General features: G+C 41.4%; 1 long non-coding RNA gene across 1 annotated transcript; it reads right to left on the reverse strand.

Moving 5' to 3' along the window:
• Positions 1-9,985: 9,985 nt before the first annotated feature.
• Positions 9,986-10,416, reverse strand: LOC117958209. The gene is made up of 3 exons (XR_004659659.1): positions 10,355-10,416; positions 10,225-10,304; positions 9,986-10,134 (listed from the first exon to the last, which is right to left on the reverse strand). It is a non-coding gene; the product is annotated as an uncharacterized LOC117958209 (long non-coding RNA).
• Positions 10,417-14,933: the final 4,517 nt, after the last annotated feature.

The following is a 14,933-nucleotide window of genomic DNA, read 5'->3' on the forward strand; positions in this document are numbered from 1 at the left end:
TTTTTGGGGATTATGTTCCCAGTTTTGATCTCGGACGTCTGGTGAATTTATATCATATCATATCAGAATATATTATATATCTATTACTGTTAAGCCCACTATGAATATTAAAATACGCCTAACCATGTGTCCTGTTTCATAGCTACATGTATGACCTTTGTAGCAAAAAAAAACCCCATAAAAATCAGTTTTGTATTCAGTGAGATAGATTAATTTTAACGCGCTGACAGATCATTTCACCTGCCAAACACATTACACTGAGTGGAGCGGGTGACCGGTCCAAGATGGCGCCCCCCCCTCGTCAGCGCCTGTAGGCAGTAGCGGTCGATGCGGCGCCTACTCTTTATTATGTCTATGGTGTCACCTCTCTGCCTTCCTGCAGCTGCAGACAAACCAGCAACTTCTTCTCTTGTTCTTCCTCCTTTCTTCTGTTCCTTTTGTCTGCCAGCACCTTTTTCGTGTTACTTGTGTTCTTTCTCTGTAACGATATTACTTGAAATGTAGCAAAGAACAATACATGTTTTCAGGAACACAGGATGAGATGTAATAAATCCTGTAATGCAAGCATGTACCAAGAGAATGTACTTGACCTTGGTAGTGTAGATACCAAAGTGGTGTTTTCCTCCCTTGATGGGTGATCCGAGGGACACATCATCAGTTATACACCTTCATTGGATGTTTTGGCCATCAGAACTAGACATTCTAGGCTGAGGAAGGCCGTACCAGGGTGATCAAGTCCCTGCAGAAACTGGCTGCTTCTTTCAGCTGCCACAGATATTGCCTTGATGGCTTTGCCCAGGTTTTGGCCTCTGATTTCTAGATCTCTAAGCAGTATGGTGGTAGACACTGCCTCGAACCCCCTGCATCCCACCTCGACTGGACGGACTTCTGTTTTCCATAGTCGATATTGTGCTTCAGCAGCACAGTTGTTTTCACTTTTATGCCTCATCCACTGAGTCCTCCCGGCGTACAGTGAGTTCGATGATGAAGACCTTCTTCAGAGAGGGGGAACAGAGAACTATAGCCTAAGTGTGGTGATGGAAATCTGGGGGGAAAACCAGCCGCCGACCAACATCCACTAAAATCTTCTGGTCACAGACCCCTCGTAGCTGACAATGCTCCAGAGAAGTGGGTCTGCACCTGGCTGCCTTGGCCCACCTGCGGACCAAGTCGAGCTGCAATTGATTGGGTGTTGATGGTGCTGTGATGATTTTAAGGACTTGGTTGTGACGCCAAGTGGGTGAGGCTGGCTCTCTGGGCTTGAGAGAAACTGGACTGGAGCAGAGGGCGCATCCAGGATCCTCAGCAAAACCCTGATGGAGATCGATAGGTGTTGGAAGAACATTACATGAAGCCCTGATGATGAAGCTTATTTGCTTTGCTTCCATGCTCCATAACTCCTTCCAGCTGATCCTCCTTCTCTCCACTCTCTTCCAACGTGTCCACCATCCCTGTTTACCAAGGGAAACTGCCTTGGCCTACCTTGCTGATTTCAACTACTGGTGTATTTACTCCACTACCAATTTCCTCCATTCTAGTACCATGGCCGTATTCCAGCCTGGTAGCCTAATCTTAATTTTACGCACTTGAATTCCTCTGTGAGACTGGTGAGGGGCAGTTTGAGGGGGCAATCTCCGTAGGGGCATCAAGGTCCTCCAAGCCAGTTCTTGATGTAGTTGGTGATTCCTCTTTCCAACTTCTCCACTGTTGAGATTGGGGCCACAGCAATTGGAATAAGGCCAAACTGCAAACACAAAGGCTTTCATTCCTCCTGGCAGCTACGTGTTGTTGATGGCCTGGAGCCCGCATCGGATTTTCTTCCGCAGATGCTGTATCTGATCTTCATCCTTCAGGCTGGCATCATACCAGCTTCTGAGGCTCTTAACGGGCTGGTCAGACTCTGTTGGGATGCACTCCCTTGACGATATAGATGCTGTGGGACTTTGAAGGCTTTATCTGCAGCTGTGGCTCAGTCGTAGAGCGGTTGCCTGCCGATCTGGAAGGTTGGGGGTTCAATCCCTGGCCCTGCAGTCCCATGTCAAAGTGTCCTTGGGCAAGACACTGAACCCTGAGTTGCCCCCGCTGCTGCCCCCGGTGTGTGAGTGGTCATCTGATGAGCAGGTGGCACCCTCGGCCACAGTGTGTGTGAGTGTTTCCTGTACAATGTAAAAGCGCTTTAAGCAGTTGTCAATACTAGAAAAGCGCTATATAAATCCAGCGCATTTACATCTTCATGTGAGCCTAGCTGATGTTTCTGGTAGGAGCAGTGATGGTCAGAGTAGTGGTCTTCGAGCCAGTTTTCTTTTAATCGAAAGTACACGCATATTTATAGCGATCAAGATTAACGTAAAAATTGACCTGGAATTCTCCTTTTAAGTAAATGTGAAACAACTGATTTTTTTGCACAAATAAACTACTCTCTTACAGTAACAAGACTGACAAATTTAATTTTATATATATATTTTATTCTTCTTAATTATAGTAGGAGAACGGGAGGGAAAAGGAGGGAGACAAAGAAGAGCTCCCTTCTCAAAACAAATCCCCCATAACTCTTTGCTTCCAGTCAAGGTTCAAGTATATGTGTGTGTGTTGATTATAGAAACCCATTTCTAATAATATCTACCATACAAATGTCAATATTCATAGCATTCATAGAATTCATGCTGTGTGAGTGTGTGTGTGTGTGTGTGTGTGTGTGTGTGTGTGTTTGTGTGTTGAGCTGATGGTGCAGATGATGTTTTGATGGTCAAACGGATTGTTAAAATTGATCATAGAGACATATGTTCAATTGAGTGAGAATAATCTTGTGTGTGTGTGTGTGTGTGTGTGTGTGTGTGTGTGTGTGTGTGACACTCAATTTATATACTACCATACCCCACTGCATTTATTGATATTGCGCTCATATTCAGTTCTCCTAGTTAGCATTATTACAGTATTATAATTATTATTAACCAACATTTCAAGTTGAAATCGTTCACCTATTTAGAAATGTTTGTTATTAATAAAATCGATCTCTTTCTACAATTTTAGACACTTTGTTTGAACTTTACAATGTTTTGCATCTTTCATACATTACTCGGTGTATTTAACTTCAATCATTTTCAAAAATTTATAAAAATAATTCAGCTTCTTAATACCTTTTAATAGTTTTTCTGTCATTGCATGTTATTGCAATAGACTTTGTGATGATGTCCACTCACATTTCAACCATTAGACCCTCAAACTTCTTCTCCAATACAACTAATTAACGTTTCATCACAGTTTAACCTGTTGGAAGTGTTTGCATTGGCAATTTCTATGTTTTTATATGTTTTTCCTTGTAGTTTGGAGTTATTTGGCATTTACTTATTTGTTAAGCCAGTAGTTAATACGTCTCCACATTGACCATACAGACCCTTCAACTGCTGCTTTCGCATTAAGGCATTAGTAACAATAATCTATTACAATGTAATATTCTGAAAGGCTTTTTTACTTTTGATGCTTAAATTACATTTTGCTTGTAATACTTCAAATGTTCAGTCAATAACTTAAATTTTTCCATTGTGTTTTTTTTACTTTGACTTAAACAAAGGATCTTAAAGTGCCCGTGTTATGAAAAAATCACTTTTTTCTGGGATTTGGAGTGTTAATTTGTGTCTGTGATGTTTCCACACACATACAAACTTGGGGGAAAAAACTACCCATGCTGTTTTGAGTGAGATCCGGTTTCTGAATGTCCTCTGCCTTCAGTCTCCGGGTGAGCTGTTCAACATCTGCACGGCTTTCTAGCCGAGGTGGCTAACCATGCTAGCGCTAGCATGCTAGCTCATTCTCAATGGCAAAACACTGCTACAACACCCACTAGTTGACCATAATCTCCAAAAGAACTACTTCCCTTACCTGTTGTGCAGGTATTCCACAACTGGCCCTCGTCTAGAAGAAGTCTCTTCTAGCTGATTGAATCCTACCGAGCTACTGCTTAAGTGCAACTCTCAACAAATGTAGTTTAGAAGCGAGATATCTCACTCTGGAGCTAAAACAGAGACCCAAACACAGGGTGAAAACAGGATCTGCAGCAATGTGCAATACAACAAAAAATATGTTTTGTTTTCAAATGAAACCATGTAAACCTATTCTGGTACAACCTCAAAATGCAATTATGAACATAAAAATGAGCATAATATGGGCGCTTTAAAGCAAGACTTTAAAGGTTGATTCCCCTTTGTGGAAACCATGACTGTTTGTGAGCAAACACAGCGCACGGACTGCACCGCTGCACCCTCTGCTGCCAGAAAACGAGCCTACACTATTCTGCTGTCAGTATTAGCAGTGCCATGTACATATATATACATAAATATGCTGTGTATATAAATATCCAGTACAACATGTCACCTGCAGACTGTGCCTTAACTGTCTTTTGTGTCAGATAAAAGTCATTCCATCTTACGCTGAGGAGCTTTCCTCTGGAGTCAAATATAAATCATAAATTATCATATGGTATTTCCTAAACCAAATGAAATTCATGCATTTCCACTCCATTTACAAAAGGCATTATGTTACAGTGTTAACACTCAATTCCAGCTCTTTTTATAGTGGTAAAATCCCCTGCTGATCCTCTGGTACTGTTCCACACCTCGAGCAGTTATTTAGTGTTCGGCACCCTCACTGACTTTATTATCTCAAAGCAGAGCTTCCCACACACGTTCACTTCTGCACACCAGCGTGCATGCCTTGCTGTGGTGTTCAGCTTTTAATCCTCCGAATATGTGAATGCTTTGAAAAAAGATAGACCCTTGAGATCGGGCATCTCATTTCCAAGGGTGTCCTGTCGACACAAATACAACATTGCCATGCAATTAATCAAATTTTGATCAATTTTGGCACCTGAAGATCACAGCAGCAATGCAATTCAGGAAAACAATTATTTTGCACTTTAGGTTTTGGAAGTAAACTCTTTATTTTGTGTTCTGATGGGGAATTATGTAAATACTCTACCATAAAAATTCCTTTAACTATGTAAATACCATGCATATACACACTCCTTATACTTCTTTATTAATATTTCTACTCTGATATTCATATACTTTGTCCAGAATTTCCCTTCGGGGATCAATAAAGTATTTCTAACTATGATTCTACACCTTCAAACCTGAAAAAATATGAAGGGTCATTTCACAGTTCGAGGTGTTCTCACTGTTGGTTTGTTCAACTGTTTTGTAAGTTTTATATCTTCTATAATAAATGCCACATCTTTGCAAAAGTCAACAAGGAATTGTATTACATAATCCTGACTTGAATATTGACCAAAATAATTGTGATTATAATTTTTTTCCACAATGGAACAGCCCTAATACACACACACACATACACAAACAGCATTACATAACACACAGACACAGTCAGCTCGCTGACCCTCAGCTGTTATTGGAGAGGATTGGACACGACATTGATGATAATTCAACTACATGGTGGCCAGGCATGAAGAGTCATAGCCTAGTGGTGATGGTGGTAAAAGTACTGTAGTTGCTACTAGTGACAGGAGGGGTGTCTAACAGTATTTACTTTACATGGAAATTATGCTTGTTACATGATGTTACAGGGGTGAATCACCACAGTAAGGAAGGTTAACCGGCTCCCAAGTGCCATCTGGCAGTTAATGGCAGTACTGCAGCTACAATTTGTGAACCTTCCCATCAGTAACAACAAATTGACTTAAGTAATGTGAAATGACTATAATTATTATTATCAGCAACATTTTTTCTAAAAAGTATTAACATTAAAATTAACCTTGGGTTACAGTTCCACTGGAGAAGCATGCTAATGTGCTTTACTTTCAAACATCATGTTGTCCTCAGGTCAAATCGATCCATTTTCCTATATTAATGTTCGTTTTAACTACCCAAAATAACATGATTGATTCCACACAACGCTCTTTGGCAAGTAAAAATCTCTACTTTCATTAATTTTGGGGTGTCGTATTCAATTTTTTAGCATTTGAAAAAAAGTGGTTTTTAAATAGTATTGAGTAAAAGTTGACATATTCCAGTCTGTGATTATCCATCAACATACAGTACATTCCTTTGATTTTAGTCTAAATAATTCCTAATGTCTCAAACATTAGGTATAATTTCCTGTAAAAATAACATTAAAATGTGTGTTAAAGTTAAGAAGTTAGTGTTACACAGGGTTGAAAAGGTCAAAAAAAAGTGACAAACATTGAAAATAGTGTTGAAAAAAGTGATAAAAACCTAAGAAAAGTTTTTTTTAAAGTGTTGATATTTCAATTTTGACGGGAAGACAACACAAGGGTTAAGACACCATTTCCAACAAAAACCACCTATTTATTCCTTAAATTGTTCTGAAAGTCCTTTATATAATATAGTGGGGTGAATAAGTAATGCACCTCCATAAAGTAGAGGGACTCACAAGAGACAAATGGGAAAAAAAGAAATCAAGCAGCATGGGCCGAGATATCCTGACTTTCATGGGCTAAACACCCATAAATGCTGGATCCTACATTTCCCACCATGCAAGTGGATGCAACTGTTTAGCCTCCTTCTTCCCACTTCTTTGAAACCCCATGCTAATGCACGTTATCTGTTAAAAAATTGAAATCTCATAGACAACCATGTTGACATCATCAGGGTTATTGTATCCTATGTAAAGGACTTTGAAAATCTCTATAATAAAGCAATGCATTATTGGTATTTTAATTGTAGTGGACATAATGGCAACTTGTTATAAACCTTGGACATTATGCAATCTCACGATAAGTGAACTCAGTGGTCTGTGTAAAACCAGTCCAGTGTCCCTTAAGTAGCATTTCAATTCTCTATGAAATTAATATTATGTTGTTGAGTAGTCAAACACTCACAGCTGTTCTGCAGGTGCCATGTGCATCCTGGGATTTTTTGCATATTCCACAGTATTTTATGATGCTTGTTGCATGTACTGTATACGTTTGTGGTATTGTTCACCTGAAAATTCCCTCTTGGCTATATCTCTGCATAATGCATCCGAGTTCAAATGTTGAAATATATGTTCATTTTACATGGTTTCTGTTCAGTAGATGTGTAGATAAATAAACCAATGCTAATATTGCTAATACATTTTTCTGCTGCTACATGCATTCATTTTTGTACTCTTATGTTTTATTGCTACAACTACAAATTTTACTTTTACTACAGTTACCATAGCAGCACTGTTTTCCCACCTGAATGTATAAAGCCTCTCCCCTTCAATCCTTTTGTTGACTTCCCGTTAACCATGAATTTGTCCTTCCAGGTGAACATTAACATTTTTTGGTGCTTTTCCCATGTTTTTGTCACTTTTTCTGATTTAGCGGTCACCTTTTCCATGGTTTTGCCGCTTTTTAAAAAACCTGATGCTGGTTTAATGATAGATTTCACACTTATTCTTGGAATTCATGGTCAACAAAGCTCATTTATGTCAAATTAGACATAGGTTTTTAGTTAAAAAGGCAGAAATTAGGAATTATTTTGATTAACAGTTAAGATCAGAGGATGTTGAGTAGATCACAGATGTGTTTATGTTAAAGTTTAGTTTGAAAACCATGTAAAAAAAAAAGAATTCAACTGCTATAAGATTAAATAAAATACCCAAATAATTCAATGAAAGTAATCATTAACGTTACCTGAAGAACAACGTGTGGAATCATCCATGTTATTTTTGGGCAAGTTGGTTGAAATAAATCCATATTTCTGATATAAAACACTTTGAAACAGGTCAATTTGACCCCAACACAAGCGTTAAGAATGGTGTAGTGGCATGAACAAGTTTCTTAAGTGTTAAAGTGCTAAAAGTTTGTCTATTGATGACGAAAGGTTTCCTAAACCAGTTGGACATCCCCAGCAGATGGCGGTGTTACATAACCAGAGGAAGGAGACAATGTCAGAGTCAACATGCTGAATCTATCCTTGTGTTGTCTTCCCGTCAAATTTGAAAATCAACACTTTTGTTGATGCTTTCAATCAACGTTTTTAACTTTTTCTTACATTTTTGTCTCTTTTTATGCAGTTTTTCAGTGTTTTTTTTATATTTTCAACACTACGTAACAATAACATATACTAACTAACATACTTTGGTTTTACAGTTAGTTTTGCAATTTTTGGTAAGAAACCTCATCGACAGGAAATTATACCTAATGCTTGAGTTAGAAAAGCAGAAATTCAGAATTATTTGGACTAAAATTAAAGGAAAGCGTGTTGATAGATAATTACAGACTTTCACTCGATACTAATTCAAAAACACTGCTATAAAATTGACACCCCAAAATAAATGAAAGTAGAGATTTTTAGTTGCCAAAGAGCGTTGTGTGGAATCAATCATGTTATTTTGGGGTGTTAAAAAGAACACTGATATAAGAAAATGTGTCAATTTGAGCCAGGTTCAACATAAGGGTTAATTCAACCTTTAGAAACCCAGAGAGAACTTATTAAGGTTAATCATATAATGGTTATTTTCAATCTTTCAGCATACTGTGCAGCATACTGAAATACTTTTTTCCCCCAGAATAGACTTTAGGGACAGTAGACAGTTACGTCCTGTACTTTTTAATAGGATGCAAACCCGTAAGAAGGACACAGTCCACCACCACAGACTATTGAGACCTTTAAAAAAGGACTAAAACCATTTGTTTTTAGCAGAACTCAGGAGTTTTTACCTTGCACAATATTGTCGTTGCACTATTTATATACAGTATATTTTAAACTGATGTGCTTTTATGATCCTACCTGTAGCACTTTGAGGTTTGTCTTAAGTATAAAGTTTATTACAAACAAAATGTATTTTTATTATTATTATTAATTAAGTCCAGAAACAGCCTTATAAATAAAAGTGGAGCCACGGGTGGAGACGGCAGACCATCCAACCCGAGCATTCAACGAACAATGGAAAACACACTCACACACAAACAAACACATTAATGCTAAAACCTATAATATCAATATAACATATATAACATAGTCATAGTCCCCACCCCATCTGGGTCGTTGACAACATTTTCTGGACTGAAAAACCAAAGTTTAGGACAATTGTTAAGAGCATTTCTTAGAAGTTTTACATATTAACAGCCCAGATTTTGCAAAGACGCAGACTTTGACCTTAAATCTGCACCTTTGACGTTTTGCCACTAGATGGAGAGATTGTATATTTCCTTCACCCAAAGACTGCATTACAGCTATATGGAGTCATTCTGCCTTTTTGGCATATATCAGTTAACATTTTATTAATATTATAAGAAAATACTTTATCACTGAAAACTTTAGGATTTATAAACTATATATATATATATATATATATATATATATATATATATATGTCTTTATATGCTTGTCCCTCCATGACGGTTCTTTCTCTTCCTTGTCCTCACCTGCCTGAGGTATTCACTAAGCCCTTCATCTTTGGGGGCCATCTTTCTGATCTACTCCTGGATCTTCGTTGTTTCATCCTGGACAGTGGTCTTGACACTCACTAGCCCTCGGCCTACAGCCTCAGGGTGCTGGATTTGGGGTGAAACCCATGGCTCGGATCTTGTTTTTCCCGTTCAGCTGACTTTTCAGGACCTGCCTCACTCTTTGTAGGTATTTGACTGTGGCGGTCTTCCTTGCTGCCTCCTCATGGTTTCCGTTAGCCTGTGGCATCCCAAGGTATTTGTAACTATCTTGAACATCTGCAATCTGGCCTTCTGGTAGTTCAATCCCCTCAGTTCTGATCATCTTCCCTCTTTTTGATACCATGCAACCACACTTGTCCAGTCTGAACGACATTCCAATGTCATTGCTGTAGATCCTGGTAGTGTGGATCAGTGAGTCAATGTCTCGCTCATTTCTGGCGTAGTCCAGTAGTTATCCAACCTGTCCTGGTAACATTAGGTTAGTCCAGTAGTTATCCAAACTGTCCTGGTAACATAAGGTTAGTCCAGTAGTTATCCAACCTGTCCTGGTAACATAAGGTTAGTCCAGTAGTTATCCAACCTGTCCTGGTAACATTAGGTTAGTCCAGTAGTCATCCAACCTGTCCTGGTAACATAAGGTTAGTCCAGTAGTTATCCAACCTGTCCTGGTAGCATTAGGTTAGTCCAGTAGTTATCCAACCTGTCCTGGTACCATTAGGTTAGTCCAGTAGTTATCCAACCTGTCCTGGTACCATAAGGTTAGTCCAGAAGTTATCCAACCTGTCCTGGTAGCATTAGATAGCTTTAGGTCATTCCAGTAGTTATCCAACCTGTCCTGGTAACATAAGGTTAGTCCAGTAGTTATCCAACCTGTCCTGGTAATATAAGGTTAGTCCAGTAGTTATCCAACCTGTCCTGGTAGCATTAGATAGCTTTAGGTCATTCCAGTAGTTATCCAACCTGTCCTGGTAACATAAGGTTAGTCCAGTAGTTATCCAACCTGTCCTGGTACCATTAGGTTAGTCCAGTAGTTATCCAACCTGTCCTGGTAACATAAGGTTAGTCCAGTAGTTGTCCAACCTGTCCTGGTACCATTAGACAGCTTTAGGTAAGTCCAGTCGTTATCCAACATGTCCTTGTAAGATTAGAATTGCGTCTCAAGTATATTTAACCATACTGTAACATGAAGGTACTTGGTGTAACACCTATTAACACATACCTGTACTGTGTTTGCGGTTGTTTATCAATGGTGTTATTATGGCTTTTCATGGTGGTTGTAGCTTGTGCGTTTACAGTACTATTTACCCTTTCTCACTTGCAAATAACTGCATCTCATATTACCTGTGGTAGCTCATTAGCTGGGAGCATTTACCTTGTAGTAGTTGCTTATCATACTTTCCTCCACATTTGTTTGAAAGCTAGAAGCTACTGGACAATGAGCTAATGTTACAGGTATGCAGTAAACTACAAGCTAATTTAAACTGCTACTGTAAACTCAATGGAATTAAGATTAACTAATGCAATTCTCCTTAACAGTAAGTTTTATGACAACTGCAAACATGAACTCCCACCAGTTTGTAATTTAATGACATAAGATGAATTAGAAAAAAAGAATATTGCTTACATAATAGCCCATCAGTGTTGGTAATGTGACATATCTTAGTACGTTGCGAGCAAAGTTGCCGACAGATTATTCTCCTCCTGCAAGCAGACTGACGCTGATTCGCCTTCTCCATCTCAACAAAATATTCGAACAACACAGTTCACAGTTCCACATCCATTTCCTGGAGTGTTTTGAAATGCAGCGCGGAAGAGAAGGCGGCAAAATAACTCTGTGATGCAAGCACGCAATGATGTGCACTTGGTATCCTGTTCCATTGTACGTGTTCTCCGAAGGCTAAGGAGGAGCCTGGCCTAGCCTCTGAAGGACCCGACTTGGAAGGACTAGTCCTAACAAGGAAGGATCCTTGACATTGAGAAACAGCTTCTGTCTCTCTTCTCCATCTGTCTGTCCTAATTGCACCTACCAACATCAACCTCTGCTTCATGTGTCATTTGTCTGTTTGCCTGTCCTGATCCTTTTTCTTGTGCCTCAGTTGCCTTTAGAACCTGACTCCTGCTACCGCCTCACTCCTACCATCCACTGGACCAGACAACCACCGGACCACTGGACCCCATCTGTCTTCCTCTGACGGACCAATCCTTCCCGGAAACCACCTGTTCTCGACCCTGGGAACCTGGACTTGCTTTTCCCCCTTGGAAACCTGTACTCCATACTTGAGTACTAATTCACACTCCTGCATCTGCGTTCTGTCTGCATTTGGGTTCTGTTCACCATTCAAACTTGACTGTGTGATCCGACCAAAAACTAAACTGTGGTGATTTTCTTACACTGTGTTCTTTTAGAGCAACAACCACTGACCTTTGCCACGGATAGATTCCGTTCGCCTACCTGATTAACTCTAGCCTACCATCGGTTCTGCACGTTCCTGGGAATCTGCGATATGGGAATGTCTGTGCAACTCCTACCACCTTTACCACAGAGATGAAGGTTTTCATCACCCAGTATGGGATAGGGAGGCTGAAAAACAGGCTGTTGTCTCTTCAGTTGGTGGAGTTCCGGACTCTGGCAGCGGTGAGTGCCTGGAATGATGAGGCGTTGAAAGGAGGGTTCATTAACTGTCTGAGACTTTGAAGGATAAACTGGTGTTCCATGATGAGTCTGCTACGCTGGATAAACTGATAGACATCAGGTTTGATAACCGCATTTGGGAGCGCCGCCGTAAGACCATAGTCAGCCCCAGGTTACCTGTCTGTCAACTATTGACTCCTCCCCACCGCTTTGCCCCGGAAGCGACCTCGTCTCTACGAGGAGCTCTGAACTCAAAGCCAAGTAGGTGGGTTGTGCATGATTGTCTCTCTCTCTTCCTGCCCAGTTCACTCAGGAAAAGGATTGGGTCATCATTAAAGGGAGAAGTTTTGGTAAGGCAAGCTCGCCATATTCAGCTCCAGGCCTCCCTTCTGTGGCAATCCCGGAGTTCCCCTGTGGGTGTGCCTATCGACACCAGTGCTGATGAGTTTTTTGGATCAAGAATTGGCCCAACAGATGCATATTAAGACTGTTCCCTTTGGCAGTTTTCTGCATGCTAAGTCCCTTCATGGGTTATTGCGTAAGCCCCCATTCTGTTTCAGCCTGACCCGGACCGCTAGTTTAACGTGGAGGTGGATGCATCGGACACAGGGGTAGGGGTATAATAAACCCCACCCGTAGGGTTCACTCGTGTACACTCAGCTCTGGAGGCTGGTAGAAACCCTAAACCCATCTTGCCCTCCACCTGCTGTATTGCTTTAGTTTCAAAACCGCAGGACCCCTTTTAGCTCATTATCTTGTAAAATAAAGATGGAATTATATGCTATGGCCTTTGTCACTAGACCTCAACAGGATATTGGAAGGATTGGAGAGCAAAAAATGAAAATGAAAATGAAAAATGTTGCAAATGTTTTACAATCTAAGCTTTGTAAGTAAATTACTGAACACATAAGAACACGGGAGTTTGGGCAATAGTCGAACCTTGGATTGACGAGGAACAATGTGGATTCCGTTCTGCTCTCGCAAGGATTCTGGAGGTATGTCCAACCGGTCTACATGGGTTTTGTGGATCTGGAGAAGGCGTATGACTGGTTCCCCCAGGACATACTATGGGAGATGCTGCGGGAGTGTGGAGTGAGGAGGACACTCAGGGCCATCCAATCTCTGTGTGACCAAAGCGAGAGCTGTGTCCAGGTTCTTGGCAGTAAGTCGGACTCGTTCCAGGTGAGGTTTGGCCTCCGCCAGGGCTGCACTTGGTCACCAATCCTCTTTGTAGTATTTATGGACAGGGTATTAGATTCAACTTTATTGTCATTACACATGTACAGGTACAATGCAACGAAACACAGTTTTGAGAGTTTTGAGAGCCTCCGAGCCGCAGCTAGTGAAAGCACCGCCACATGCACTCAGAAAAGGATTTATGACAGCAGGATAAGACAAGACATAACATAATGCACAAGACTACATGCATGAAGGACTAATGTGAAATGTGTATGTGAAATGTGAGACAGACTGACTGCGCTGTGCAAAACAGCTCAGTTCAGCCCCGCCTTGACCATGGGTGTGAGGGTGAGAGAAACACAAGTAAGAAAGAAACGAGGCAGTCAGATGGACGTGGGGCTGGATGGGGGGGGTGGTGTATGGTGTGTGTGTGTGTGAGAATGAGTTGTGTGTGTAAATGTTTGGCTTAAGACTGTCTGTGTTGGTAAAGGTTCAGTCCATCGGCATGACCTTGGAGAGATAAGCCAGTGCAAGGGACAAGATAGAATGTCAGCTGCAAATTGTTTTCCCGCTCGTGCAAAAAAAAAGGGGGGGGGGGGGGGGGGGGGGGGGGGGTCTGGGAAATAGTTGATCAATTTCAATCCAAATTTAGGGTGACTCGATGGAATTTGTACGAATCAATGTCCATCACTCAATTGTTACCGACGTCAGCGTCAAGCGAGCATCCATATCACGTAGTGATTTCTGCAGTCCATCTACCTTCTCTGCCAGACCGGTGGTCACACGAAGCAACTCCACCGACTGGGCCCTGTTGGTGTCGATCCCCTTCTGCGCTTCCACGGTCCGGTCTGAGATGTTGCGAGACAGTTCACAGGACTGGTCAGCCCTTAGATGTAAAACCTTCATCCTCTCAATCATTCCATCTAGGCACTCTTTAAGTTCCCCAGACAGCTGGTGGGTAAATTTGCTGGCGGCTGTCTTACCAATTTTACTATAAGTCAGGGAGACCCCCAAGGCAGATGATCAGAAGTCCCACAAACAGAATTCCAATTATCCAAATATCTTCAACGTCTTCCACAGTCAGGACATCCAGGCAGACCACCTGCCAATCCCGTGAATAGGAATCGCGAGCGTAGCCTGCAGCGAACGTCCCGCTGGGACAGTGCAGCTCCCCCGGAGAAGCATGTTTAAGAAATCTTGTCAATAGCGCTGAGCGACCAGTTGATCAATTCCATGTTGAATGTTCCAGGAAAACAGCAGGCAGGGGACAAAGAGAAAATAAAAAAGTACCACAAGACAAGCCAGACAGACTGGGAAGGAGCCAAGCTGAGGTAAGAGGGGAGAGGAGGAAAAACACGACTGCTCTTGCCAGAAGCAGGAAGACAAGGGAAGTGAAGTCGGGCTGGGGAGAGGTTGCAGCTTGGTGGGCTGGAATCTCATCGCTGCTTTTTGCAGATGATGTGGCCCTGATGGCATCATCGGTCTGTGACCTTCAGGACTCACTGAATCGGTTCGCAGCTGAGTGCGAAGCGGCTGCGATGAGCATCTGCCCCTCTAAATCTGAGGCTACGGTTCTTAACAGGAAACCGATGGAGTGCCTTCTTCAGGTAGGGAGTGAGTCCTTACCCCAAGTGAAGGAGTCTAAAAACCTTGGGGTCTCGTTCACGAGTGAAGGGATAATGGAGCGGGAGATTGGTCGGAGAATCGGCGGAGCGGGTACGGTATTAC

The sequence above is a fragment of the Etheostoma cragini genome, chromosome 15 (assembly GCF_013103735.1).
Source record: "Etheostoma cragini isolate CJK2018 chromosome 15, CSU_Ecrag_1.0, whole genome shotgun sequence".
NCBI lineage: Eukaryota > Metazoa > Chordata > Actinopteri > Perciformes > Percidae > Etheostoma > Etheostoma cragini.